The 13,078-nt window shown below is 42.4% G+C and overlaps 2 protein-coding genes across 2 annotated transcripts in view; both read right to left on the bottom strand.

Moving 5' to 3' along the window:
* The window catches only part of LOC145445218 (protein max-like), a 101,493-nt gene that overhangs the window by 41,414 nt on the left and 47,001 nt on the right, over positions 1–13,078 (bottom strand). The gene's annotated exons all lie outside the window — the stretch shown is intronic.
* The window catches only part of LOC145445184 (uncharacterized), a 42,702-nt gene that overhangs the window by 27,750 nt on the left and 1,874 nt on the right, over positions 1–13,078 (bottom strand). The window lies entirely within an intron of this gene.

Raw genomic sequence — 13,078 nt, 5'->3', positions numbered from 1 at the left:
GTACAGTACAGTGTCGCCTTATCGTTACCGTGTCATTCTATTCTCTTCTGTTCTGCTGTCAGTTGTGTTCTATGTTGCTTAAAGCCACATTGGTTACCTTTGCTTTAATAAAGCTTCAGTTCGTTATTCAACGCAATAGTCAGTTTACGACAATTTAAGCAACATAGAATCATGGCAGAAAGGATTCTGAAACCAGACAAGCTCGATATCAGTCCGGACTCCGCCTCCGCCGAAAAACAGTATAAGCATTGGAAGAAGACCTTCGATAATTTTCTTTCATCATTTGATCAAGATACACAGATCGACAAGCTGAAGATCTTAACGAATTTCGTGTCGTCGTCTGTCTATTCCTATTTTGAAGAAAGTTCGACTTACGATACCGCAATAGAACTTCTCGACAAAATTTATATCAAGCAAAAGAACGAAATCTTCGTCCGCCACATGCTAGTAACCCGTACTCAGAAGCCCGAAGAGACGATCGAGGAATTTTCCCGTGCCTTGGCAGATCTAGCGAAAGATTGCACATTCAAGACTCTCTCGGCGGAAAATCATCGCAAGGAGTCCATCCGCGACGCTTTCGTTACTGGTCTCCGATCAAACGTTATCAGACAAAGGTTATTAGAAAGTGACGGGGCTGTAACCCTCGAAATGGCGATCTCAAAAGCCCGCTCATTAGAATTCGCCCAGCGAAGCTCTAGTATCTATTGCAGCACTCCATGTTCATCTGTCGGCGTCGAACCGCTGGAAAAATCTTTTAATCCTGAAGTCGAACTATCATCCGCAGAAACTCGCAGTCGACTCAACGCAATGAGCAAAACAATCAAACCTGATCAGAAGTGCTTTTTTTGCGGTCAGACATTCCACTCCCGATATAAATGTCCAGCGAAACGGAGCGAGTGTGGCTATTGTGGAGTCCTAGGTCATTATGAAGTGGTTTGCATGAGAAAGGCCACCGACAACAGGAGAACAGTAACTGCAATGATCTCATACTTCAGCGCCATCGGAGTACCCAAATGTCTCATAAAAGCAAGAATCGTGGTTAAGATCGGCAGCCACATAACATTTGCTTTAATCGACTCCGGTTCCGCGGAAAGCTTCATAAGCACTGGATACGCCAACGAAATTGACCTGAAATCCACTCCGTACTACTCTACGGTTACATTTGCTTCCAAATCCCATTCCCGCAAGATTGAAGAACTCTACAGACCGGACATTCTTGTAAACGAAACGAAATATACGGAATTCCCTCTTAAAGGAATGGAAGATTTATGCGCTGATGTGGTGCTTGGTCTCGATTTCATGAACTTGCATAAACGAGTCATTTTCAATATGGACGGAGATAGAGATACCTTGGAACTCCCTCGAGATCAGAAGTACAGTGTATGCGGAGTTGCTCAAGCGTGTGTCGAAGCACCGCAAATTTTCAAGTTTATGACACCGAATTGTAAACCGATTGCCACTAAATCCAGAAGATACAGCGAAGCCGATCTACATTTCATTAAAGCGGAAGTTGCGAAACTCGAGAAGGAAGGAATCATCGAGCCGTCCTCATCGCCTTGGCGAGCACAGGTTCTTGTTGTAAATGACGGTCGACACAAGAAGCGCATGGTCATCGACTTCTCTCAGACGGTCAACAGGTATACCTTACTAGACGCCTATCCTTTACCAAGGATCGATGACCAAGTCAACAACATCGCCCGTTTCAAAGTTTTCAGTACGTTAGATCTGAAGTCCGCGTATTATCAAGTGGCACTATCACCTGATGATCGTCCGTATACGGCATTCGAAGCCGCTGGAAATCTTTACCAATACCGTCGATTGCCATTTGGAGTCACCAACGGAGTTTCGGCATTTCAAAGAATAATAGACAACGTCATAAAAGACAACAAGCTCACCGGCACCTTCGCTTATCTGGATAATATTACTGTTTGCGGTATGGATAAGGACGACCACGATCGGAATCTCGACGCGTTTCTCAATGCTGCTCAGCGATTCAGCCTCACTTTCAATCATTCGAAGTCAATCATCCGTTCTACGGAAATAGACTTGCTCGGTTATCGCGTGTCGCATGGCGTGATCAAACCGGACCCAGAAAGACTAAAGCCGTTAATCGATTTATTGCCGCCACGCAACAACCCAGAACTAAAACGAGTGTGTGGCATGTTTGCCTACTATGCCAAATGGTTACCCAACTTCTCCGACAAAATCCGTCCTTTGTATTCAGTCGAAAAATTTCCGCTTTCCGAAAATGCATCTATCGCATTTAACGATTTAAAACGCGAGTTAGTTGACGCGTCTCTTGGTAGGATCGACGAGACAAGTCCGTTCACAATAGAGTGTGATGCTTCTAATGCAGCCATTGCAGCTATCCTTAGTCAAAACGGTCGACCGGTCGCGTTCATGTCAAAAGCACTATCGCCAAGTGAAATACGCTACTCCTCTGTTGAGAAAGAAGCGTCCTCAATTATCGCGGCAGTTCGTAAATGGGCTCATTTTTTACATGGCAGACATTTCACTCTTGTTACTGACCAGAGATCTGTCGCATTCATGTTCGACGGCAAATCTAAAGGTAAAATCAAAAATACCAAAATCCAGCTGTGGCGTGTCGAACTTGGTCAATTTTCGTATGATATCGTACACAAACCGGGGGCACTGAATGTTGCGGCTGATATGTTTTCGCGGACCACATCTTCGTATTGCGCATCGATTTCACCCTGTGAGTTGGGCTCTAATCTAAATCGCATACACGACACTCTGGGTCATCCAGGAGTCACAAGGCTGCATCATTTCGTTCGTTCGAAAAATCTCTCGTTCTCCCTTAATGACGTCCGCGAGACCTGCGCTCGTTGCCGCATTTGTGCTCAAATCAAACCAAATTTTTACAAATGCAATCCGCAAGTGCTTGTGAAAGCAACGAAACCTTGGGAAAGAATCAACGTAGACTTCAAAGGGCCTTTGAAATCTAACAAATCCCCTTTCATGTTCGTTGTCATAGACGAATATAGTCGTTTTCCGTTCGCCTTTCCATGTCGCAACACTTCCGCGCTAACCGTCGTTTCGTGTTTGTCGACACTATTCGCTGTTTTTGGACTTCCGGGATACGTTCACAGTGACCGAGGCACCGCTTTCGTGTCCAAGGAAGTCAAGGATTATTTACATTCTCGCGGGGTTGCAACTAGCTTCACTACGCCTTACCACCCAACAGGAAATTCGCAGTGCGAACGCCTTAATCAAACATTATGGCGAACTATCAAACTCATTTTGAAATCAACCGGAGTCTCAGAATCATGTTGGGCTGACGCCCTTCCTCATGCGTTACATTCAGTTCGATCGCTACTTTGCACGTCAACTAATTCAACACCGCATGACCGATTCTTTTCCTTTCCAAGAAAAAGTATGGTGGGGAATAGCGTGCCATCCTGGCTATTGACACCGGGGCCAGTTTTCTTACGCAAATTCGTCAGAAACAAAGGCGACGAACTATGTTCTGAGGTCGAACTTCTTGAAGCCAACCCGACTTACGCACGTGTTCGTTTTCCTAACGGCCGCGAGTCCAACGTCTCACTCAACGATTTGGCCCGTTTTCCTACTGGAGAAGAAACACCGTCGACTAATCCTGAAACGAAACAAGCTGAACCTTGTTCTGTTGATATCGATGGCCACGAGCCAAGTCGCGAAGTTTCTAACGTTGAGTTGAAGTCATCTGATGAAGAGCCTCAAGAATCTAACCATTCAGAGGATGTACCAGATGATTCGAGTAGAAATCTAGACGTTGAGCTTCGGCGTTCAACTAGAGTTAGGCGCCAGCCGGATCGGTATGGTAATTTTGTTAGTCATTGATATTCTTGTGTCATTTTTATATGTGAATTTACAAAATGCAAGGGGGGTAGAATGTGGTGATCCGCAATTAGGCAATAATTACTTTCATCTGATTAATTACGTTGTACAGTACAGTGTCGCCTTATCGTTACCGTGTCATTCTATTCTCTTCTGTTCTGCTGTCAGTTGTGTTCTATGTTGCTTAAAGCCACATTGGTTACCTTTGCTTTAATAAAGCTTCAGTTCGTTATTCAACGCAATAGTCAGTTTACGACACTGCACTTGTGATATTGAGGGACAGCTGGACAATGAATTACGGGCTCATAGAAAACCTCAATGTTAAAATATACCAATACTTCAAGTTCGCAGACCAACTGATCAAACTTGCACCGTAGAGTTAGAGCCAAATGATATTCGTATTTCTGTAAGGTCTGTATAAGTATTAATCTGAAAATCAAATGTGAAGTGGAGTAAGCGAAGTGAAGTATATCACAGTCTCGCGGATCATTCAGGGAGACGGTATTGAACTTCGTTAATATTTGTCTGGCGGGCTTCCCGAAAGTACAACACCGTGAAATCTCAGTTTACGATATCGCAAACTCACCGCAATTTTATTCATGACTGATGGCCATCTCCAATTATCCCATAAACTAAATCATATCAGATATTCGCCGATCCCGATACCATCTCCAAAGTGCAATAAATAGCCCAATTGAAGTTGAACGCCACCTCCAGAGAAATTTACCAAATTGATTTGCACTATCAAGATCGAAGGATTAGGATCGAATTTGCTAAATCGACCATTATGGTAAGTCTTGAATTACTATTTTTGGAAATACTACGCTGAGTATATATCCTAAATTTGTTTAAGTAACACTGTGGATAAATGATGACAGCCTCAAAATTACGAAATACGGCTACAAAGGGTATAAATATTTGCTTCACAAAGTGATGGAATTACGACCGTACACGTGCAAGTACATGCGTATACATGCACACATGTACTGTAGTGTACATCGTACATTGATATATCCATGAGTATGTTATTAAGAAAGATGCGTGGTTCTCAATGCAGCATTCAGGATAAAACGTGACATTGCTTCTAAAGACACTGATCTTACACTTCTTCATGGCGGGACAAGAGAATATCATGGATGACAGTGCGAGCCACAACTCTTCATTAGGTTATCCCTGGTGAAATTGTTGAAGACCAGTTTGGTAGGGCAATATTATGCAGTCGTTTGCGAGTTGAGCAGTTATCTATCACCATGATCTCAATGGTGGATGACAGCTATTGTGTACCTTAACTGGCCCGCGGTATAATTGAGCTGAAAAATGATTGCATCGCAGATAACGGAATTTCCTGAGCCACCGTCAATCTAAGCGGGCATTTCTGCATTATAGTGGGAAGTAGTTTGCGAACTTATTTCGATATAAATCGCGAATTCAATTAAAGTGTTGCACGTGTATAAGAATATTACATATTTCGCAGCGGCGAGATGAAATACTTTCGCGTGACACCAATCATTTACCGAACGCTGATTCACATTAAAAATAACATTCGAGCCGTTACAGTTAGATCGCTTATGTTCACGACTGTTCACGACTGTCTTGGATAATTGAGGTCGAATTCAGTTTATTATTGTTTCACATGCGTGATTTCTGCGCAGGTTTGGACCAAAATCAGTTTGTTGTTGTGGGTTAATCTATCAAATTTAAACTTTACCGATTCGTCAGGCTAAAAAAATACATCGATTAACAATTGTGATCCGATGGATGTAGGCTGTAAGGTTACCATGGTGTAGGTAGTAGGATGTGCTGTTACTTCTTCAATGGCCAATGGCCAATTGGCCATACACGCCTATAACTCATTTCGGAGTTCAAGTGTAGTGACGTCAACGATATTGCGGTGCAACAAATACCTTCTATGGCAAAAGGTTTGCCGCGTGCGTGCCGCCGTATGGGTGCCATATTCCATTTACGGTCACCTTGGCAAATGCGTTACCTAATATTAACGGCCTGTCGCCCATAAGCATCGCGCGTGCGATTCAGATATTCAGAGGGACACACTCATAGGCCGACAATGTCCTCCGTCAACAAATCCACGAGCCTAATCTAGGCTCCGAGCACTAATTTTACCTTAACAAAACAGTTTTTGTAAGAGCTCGTTAAGAGACTATAGAAGCGTGACATGGAAGCGAAGAGCTTGTACTCGTTTATGATAATTGATATCCGAAACTGGCACCGAAAAGTGACTGAGAGTATATTAGTAAGATGTAATTACGTAAGAACGCGATCGCTTGGATCGAAATATATAGTAAACTAATAAATGATCTATTTTAACATTAGTAACAGATATAATAGCATATTCAACTTAAGGGAACGTAGACGCTCTAGACAAGTCATGATATTCACAACATCGCTTAATCGGATATATCACACAAATCCCGACAATATTAGCACTATAAAAGGCTAAGGATGAAGAAAAGATATGTAGATTCCGTCGAGCTCTCGGTACCATAACGCTATAGAAAAGCCCCGAAATGTCCGAGATCTACGACGCGCAAGTGCAGCTCGTTAAATCGGCGTGCCAACACTCATCAAAGTCTTGACTAATTTGTTTTCGTTTGTTTTACTCATTCCCGCTGAACACGAAAAATGACGGGATAGAAATGGAGATTACACACACCTGCGGAGGGAATTTTCATCAATCAGAACGATTCTAGGGACATACATTCTCGTGGGTGATGTTGTGCCGGTATGTTAAAAAATATTAACATGAATACCAACTCTCTGGATACAAATATACCGAGACGGATTTAGACCCATCATATGCAATCGGTACTATCTGATAGCATTTTCAATGTGTTACCAATGGTTACCGGTGTCTGCGGTACAGAATCGTTACAATTTAACGACCCATATTACGACCTCTTTGCATAACGGCGCGTTATTGCTGTACGTTGATTCAACGGTCATTTATCCGACTAAGTCCAGACGTTTTGCCAATAGCAGTAATTACTTGTATAAATGGGTACTATCGCTATATATCCCGGGATTGTGGCACAGGTAATGTACTTGCAAGATATAAGATGAACCCTTCATGGTAGAACAGTCTCCCGTCGTGTTAGCCTGGTACATGATATCAACACAAAATTAATATGCAGTAAAAGGCGGATTTCGCTATTGCAATGGTTGCAAGTGAGCGTGAGGCCTACGATAACTAATTGTAGGCTCCGGTGAGCTCTATTGCCAGCATTATGTGTTCAATGTCTACTGTCTACCACTACGCCACCGTCGCTCGTCTGCAATACGAAGTTTGAAGAAACATGAACTTGAACAATCGAACAGGTTCGCAACTGCAATGCTGCTCCCACCAGTCGTCGGTGGCCTTGAATGTATAGGTCAATGCATTTTCTCTAGATTACCCACGGTGATAAGGCATGTCACCGGTGACACTTTGCCGTATACAAACACGATCAAATCTACAGGTACGCTACCGTTTTCTCCGATATCGTGGAAGAACGGCCCCGCGATTTCGCATATCATAACATTTGCGTTTGACGTATATTGTTATCGATCTACGCGGTGCCGCAGCTCTACAACAACACGAGTCCCAGCAGATTATTTATCAGATACCGAATAAGAATGCAGAACTAATTGAACCGTAATCAAAGAACAATGAAGATATGAGTATTGTTTTGTGTACGGCGACCGTGCCGTGTGCCATTACTTTCAAGGTTTTGAAAGTTGACGCCAGTGGCTATGTCAATGAAAATAATGCGAGCGGAGGGCTTAACACAAGTAGTAATTGTGATACGTAGCGTGCCGTAAACCATAATTCATTATCCGAAGCGGAGACCACCTGGCGATATAGTAATTACGCTGATGAAGTAATGTTAACGTTAGGCTATAATCCTGGATTTCTCCAGATCAGGTGTCTCATGAATATACATATAAAGTATACACATTGGACATAGCCACAGTGTTACATAACTGGACGTATCGATCAAAAGCTTATCACATCGCATATGAAGCACCATCGACCGACATGTACCAATACGAATAGTGGTAAGGGTAACATAAATAATTTAATCAGTATTGATAATCTCAAGTTAGCATTTGCCTTCACCAGAAAGCATTGAAGACTGTAGAAGGCGCGTTACACATAGCCTATATATGCGTCGATTTTTTTAAACTTGAAGCTGGGCCCGATCGCAGGCCCGCTTCAAGCCTTCAAGTATACACAGATATCGCGAGCAGCCTAGCACCGTATTTCAGGACTCATTGTCTTGCTATCTATCGTGAAGGAAGATGCTGTAAAGTTTTAAAGTGTGTTTGCTGAGTGTCAAAATGCTGACTTTTTAAATGATGGAGTCGAACACAACGTGCCGTAGAGTAAACCGTGCGTTCCATCGCTGTTATTAATCACCGCGTCATTAAAAATGGTGTATAGAATCTCCTGTCCTAGGTCAGGTGTCACTACACCCATGCAGATATAGCGCAAGTGCCGTCATGAGCACCTCAAAACTATGGAAATACGAGGCAGACAGCATATATTACGATAAATAACGCACGGTTTGACTATTTCACTGCATAAAGTGATGGTGGTTGTGCTCAATATGCGCTACTTAAAAGATCCATATTTGAGATTCAATAAAGTACGAAACAAAACGTCGGCATATGTAACATCCGCACGATATATTTTACGGCTTGCATTGAAATAGTTCGACGTTGACATGTTTGACGCCTCTTCTGGTTAGCAAATGAAAATACCGTATCAAAACACGGCTTTTAATGGCCCCTTGTACCATAACCGCGTCATAAACATTGAAACAGTTTGTCAATTTTTTCTTTTGTTACCCGGAAACTATGATACCTAGTACGCTAGGGTCATATCTGCGACAAGGTAAGGAATTGCTGCGTCCTGTATATGTAAAGTAAGCTGTCTTTCGTATATGCCAAGCGTGGCAGCGGACAAAGCTGGCTCCATTATAACTTAAACCCCACTACTTATTTTCATTCGCTTGCACAGAGAGCTATATAAGATTATTAAGAATACTTATTAATCGGACGTTGAGCCTATACTGGCAAATCGGTGACAAATTTTAGATCTGAAATTATGGAGAAAGCAATAGATATGCGAAACTAGACCGACTATATTATAACTAGGGCCATTTTTATATGACCTTAAAAAATCAATTATATGTCTTTATTTTTTGGAAAATATGACTTTATATGACTTTATGTGAAAATCGTGTACTTTTACATGTAACCAACTCATGGAACTGACGAGTAAAACATACACAACACAACAGTTGCAGAGAATGCTTGTTGCAGAGCTGAGGAGCGGGTCGTTCTTGCTTCAATCCATTTCTTATGCTTGAGTGTTGCAAGATGCTGTTCAGCAAAAAAACGTTACTCATGCTCCACAATGCAACTGCACACCTGACAGGACACTTTATCTGTAGGGGAGATTTTGAAGTCCTTAAATTCATTTACAATAGCTTTGACTTTCGCTGCATTAGTTTCTCTCATTTTTGGCATGCTGACCCAGATATTCTCTCTGTTTCTAAGTCTCTTATGGATAAACTTGAAGTGAACTGTATATATTCAACTGTTATATACTTCAGTTTGCTACTAGTTGTAATGTATTTGTACATTGTACATAAGTAGACCAAGAATGAGCTTTTTAGCTTGCCTGCCCACTGACTGAACTTCAAATGACGTCCCACTTCAGTGCACAGAAGTAAAATGAATTTTGTAGCAACAGGATGCAATATCTGACCATGCACATAATGCAATGTGCGACCTGATATAGGTCTGTGACTGTAATGTTATGTAGGCTAACCTTATAGTTTGCCTTACTTACTTAGTGCTTAATCGCTTCACCGCTTAGATTGGCACTTATTATTTAAAGTATACAACAATATGACTTTATAACTCGAATATGACCTAACCAGGAAAATATGACTTTATATGACTTTATAACTTTCTTAATATACCCCATAGGGATGCGGTTTTTACGTTAAAATTGATTGCGCGACTTACTGATGCATAGAAAAAAATATGACTTTAATGACTTTAAATGGCCCTAATTATAACATACAAAATAAGACACTATCTAAATATCATAATGTTTTTGCAGCCATGCATAGATATCCTCAATTCCTCTTGGATTCCTCATGGATTTAGTACTATTTGAGACGAACAGAAACACGATTCGTCCATTTGCTACCAAGTGGAATCAGTGTAAAATTTTAATGTTACAGGAATGTTCACGATAGGATTCGTCATTTTCCGCGGCTTGTCGACTCCTGACTAATTACTCATGGAAACGAATCCGTAAAACATTTTTGTCCACCCAAACTCGCAGATTAACATGCCTTCCCGCAATTTCGAACAAATATTTCCCGAAGCGCGCCTCTAAAGAGCAGTGTCGCTCTGTGGGAAAGTACATGTGACAGCGTTTGTGGACACGGGAATATGGACTACAGAACGGATTCAAAATTACCCGAATAGAGCTGTCGCGAATGTAACTTAACACAGGCATGCGAACGTGTGTAGCATATTCCCCAAGCTCTGAGATTACTTCCAGTCATCTGAGCAGTACAAGTTAACGTAAACTTCAATTCACCCGTGCAGTTGTTCGCTACGACAACGGGGCTAGAGACTGCGATGCCGACATAATCTGATTTGTAACTGACATGCTGGCTGATATGTATTACGTGCAATGCCCGCAGTCATTTATCGCGACGGTGTTACATGCCACATGATATAAAAATTAAACTAGTAGTCTTACAAATTGCAGGGATTTATGAATGTGGCCTCGCCGATGGCCTAGAGCTAATTTATGACATGGTATTTATGATAGAAGGCAACGATAGGGAAAGCACACGTGCCCGTACCTTCAAAGTAACAATGCGTTGATCACCGAGGATGTTTACTATTTCATGAAACTGAATCATATTTAAACATTATGGACTAATCTTTTATTAGTATGAAGCAAGTATTGCTGCTCGTTCGATATCCAGTGCTTCCCGGAAGCCAAACGGAAACAAAAGCTTTTACGGTGGGAAGTTGTATCGTATTCCTAACCGTTCAGGTAAGCCTTTTGAACACAGGGCTCCGCAAAGACCTAACTGCCATATCGAGTTTCAGTGTATGGCTCGAAAAAACATGAGTACTCATTTATGGAACAAGTATACCAGCCACGAGAACTTATTACGGGAGTTAATCCAAGTCGCGTGTGACTACTACGCCGAAGAAGTGGCAACGACGGTTATGCCATATCATTGGTATCCACATTTCGTGAATGTAAATTGTACAATGTACACTGTACAGTTACGTGATTTCAGATTTCCGGCGCAAAAGAAGATTTTCAATCCATACAGGGCCAGTCAAGATATACATATTATGCAGGTGTTTCAGATACGATGGTAGAACGCATGTTACATTTTATGCTACCCTTCGAGGCGAAAGGGTCGCCTTCGAGAAGGCTATATGCCCCAATTGTTTACCACAATGTCCATAACCGGAAGAGCACACTGTCCTCTTAATAGAACGATACCGCTCTATCGAAATTATATCAACCAGTTTCTACACAAGATAGACACCTACTGACTTCGACGCTTCGGCATCGACGCCAACAGTGTAATCTAGTAATGTTCGCGATGTCCCCGTGTCTCGAGACAGCATTTCTCTTTCGGTACGAACAGGACATGACTCAGCCACGACCACAGAGAGCGTATGGAGCCGCGCCACGCAAGTTTAGCGTGGATATATGCTAGAAGTGTCTAAGGAATTGTATATAGATGTAGGGCTAAGCCGCCGCCGCAGCGGTAGGAGTGCTCCGACAAAGGATTCTAATCGTCCCTTGAGGAGGCTAAACAATGTAACGTGTCGCGAAGTCCAAAGAAAAATGACACGAGACGCCGTGTAAAAGTAACCTTTCATCTCGCCGCTCGCTGCCAGATTACCCTATTAGTCATGATCACGTAAACAATTGGATTCCGCTTACTCTAATCTGGATGGACGAGTCGTCTTCCGCTGGGGATGGCTTATTCTGCGTCAACGACTAAATGAATCACACTGGATTTGGAGTGGGATTTGTCTGTAGCTTTAGATATCAAGCGAATCTAGTCCATGGTAGATTACACATAATGCGTCCCATGCACAGAGGTTTACATTCGGAATTAATAGTGTTACACGCGTGTGCCGCGGATTATGGCCGACGGCTTGCCGGGGAAAACGCCGACTTTGCACCCAAAGCCCGGCTGATGAGATATCTTGATTGTGACTGAGACCATTTCGAAAAATCTTCCGCTGGTGGCTCAAGGAACATCTGCTAGAGTGAAGAATGCCCCGGTGTGATTGATGTAAGAGCGCTAATCTCTCTCATCGGGATGGATTCACGGTACCGGACTGAGATACGAATTATGTCACGGTGCACACAATGAATATTTTGTTTGACTTATCGCGTTATCAACGTGGGATCTAAGCAGAGCTGGTCTTCAATCAAACGCGCTTGCGGGTGACCGTTCCAAGCTCAACCGGTTGAGGCAAATTTTGTTAAATGTTCTTCGGACTTCATTATCTCACATATTCTGCCTTTGCAAAGTTTGGCTCATGAGCCTAGAGTTTGCAAGCATTTTGTGGCGGGACACGGCGTTGCGAAAAGCACCTCATTGGGCGTCCGAATTTTGATGGAAATGACTGCAAATTGTACGCGTTAACTCGGTGTTTGGATACAGAAGTAGCAATTATGGTGAATTAGCAGCGGCATAAAAAATTCTCAATTGCGGCATATATAAGCATTAATTGGCCTCGAGGAGACGGCGAAATCGTTATGCACGTTGCATTGGTAGTGCTGCACTCTGCACAACCAGTCGTTGTGGTTTAATCCGAGATATCACGATTGCAACTCAGCGAGAGCCGATGGCAGCTTGTATGATCGCAGAATTGTGACTTAGAAAAGAAGCAGATGGTGCATGACAGATGGAATGATTGAAACGATCTATTTCTTCGACACAGAATTTGCGGGCTTGAAAGATAATCTGATTTGCAGCGATTAAGCAATTTGTCGTAATTAGTGAAAAAAATACGATTTCCCTTCGAAATTTCAACCCCATTTTCGAAATTCGCTTCTCTAATACGATAAAAGGACTGAAATTGCCTACGGTTGAAAGGATAGCGATTGAAAGTTGGCATTACTCATAAAGATTTGGTTTTGACAAATCGAATCAAGGAGCGTCTGAAT

This window comes from Botryllus schlosseri, chromosome 8, assembly GCF_051294905.1.
Source record: "Botryllus schlosseri isolate E-star chromosome 8, Bs_hap1, whole genome shotgun sequence".
Lineage (NCBI taxonomy): Eukaryota > Metazoa > Chordata > Ascidiacea > Stolidobranchia > Styelidae > Botryllus > Botryllus schlosseri.
Note: the sequence above shows the minus strand (reverse complement) of the source record. Positions and strands in the feature narration are given on the sequence as shown.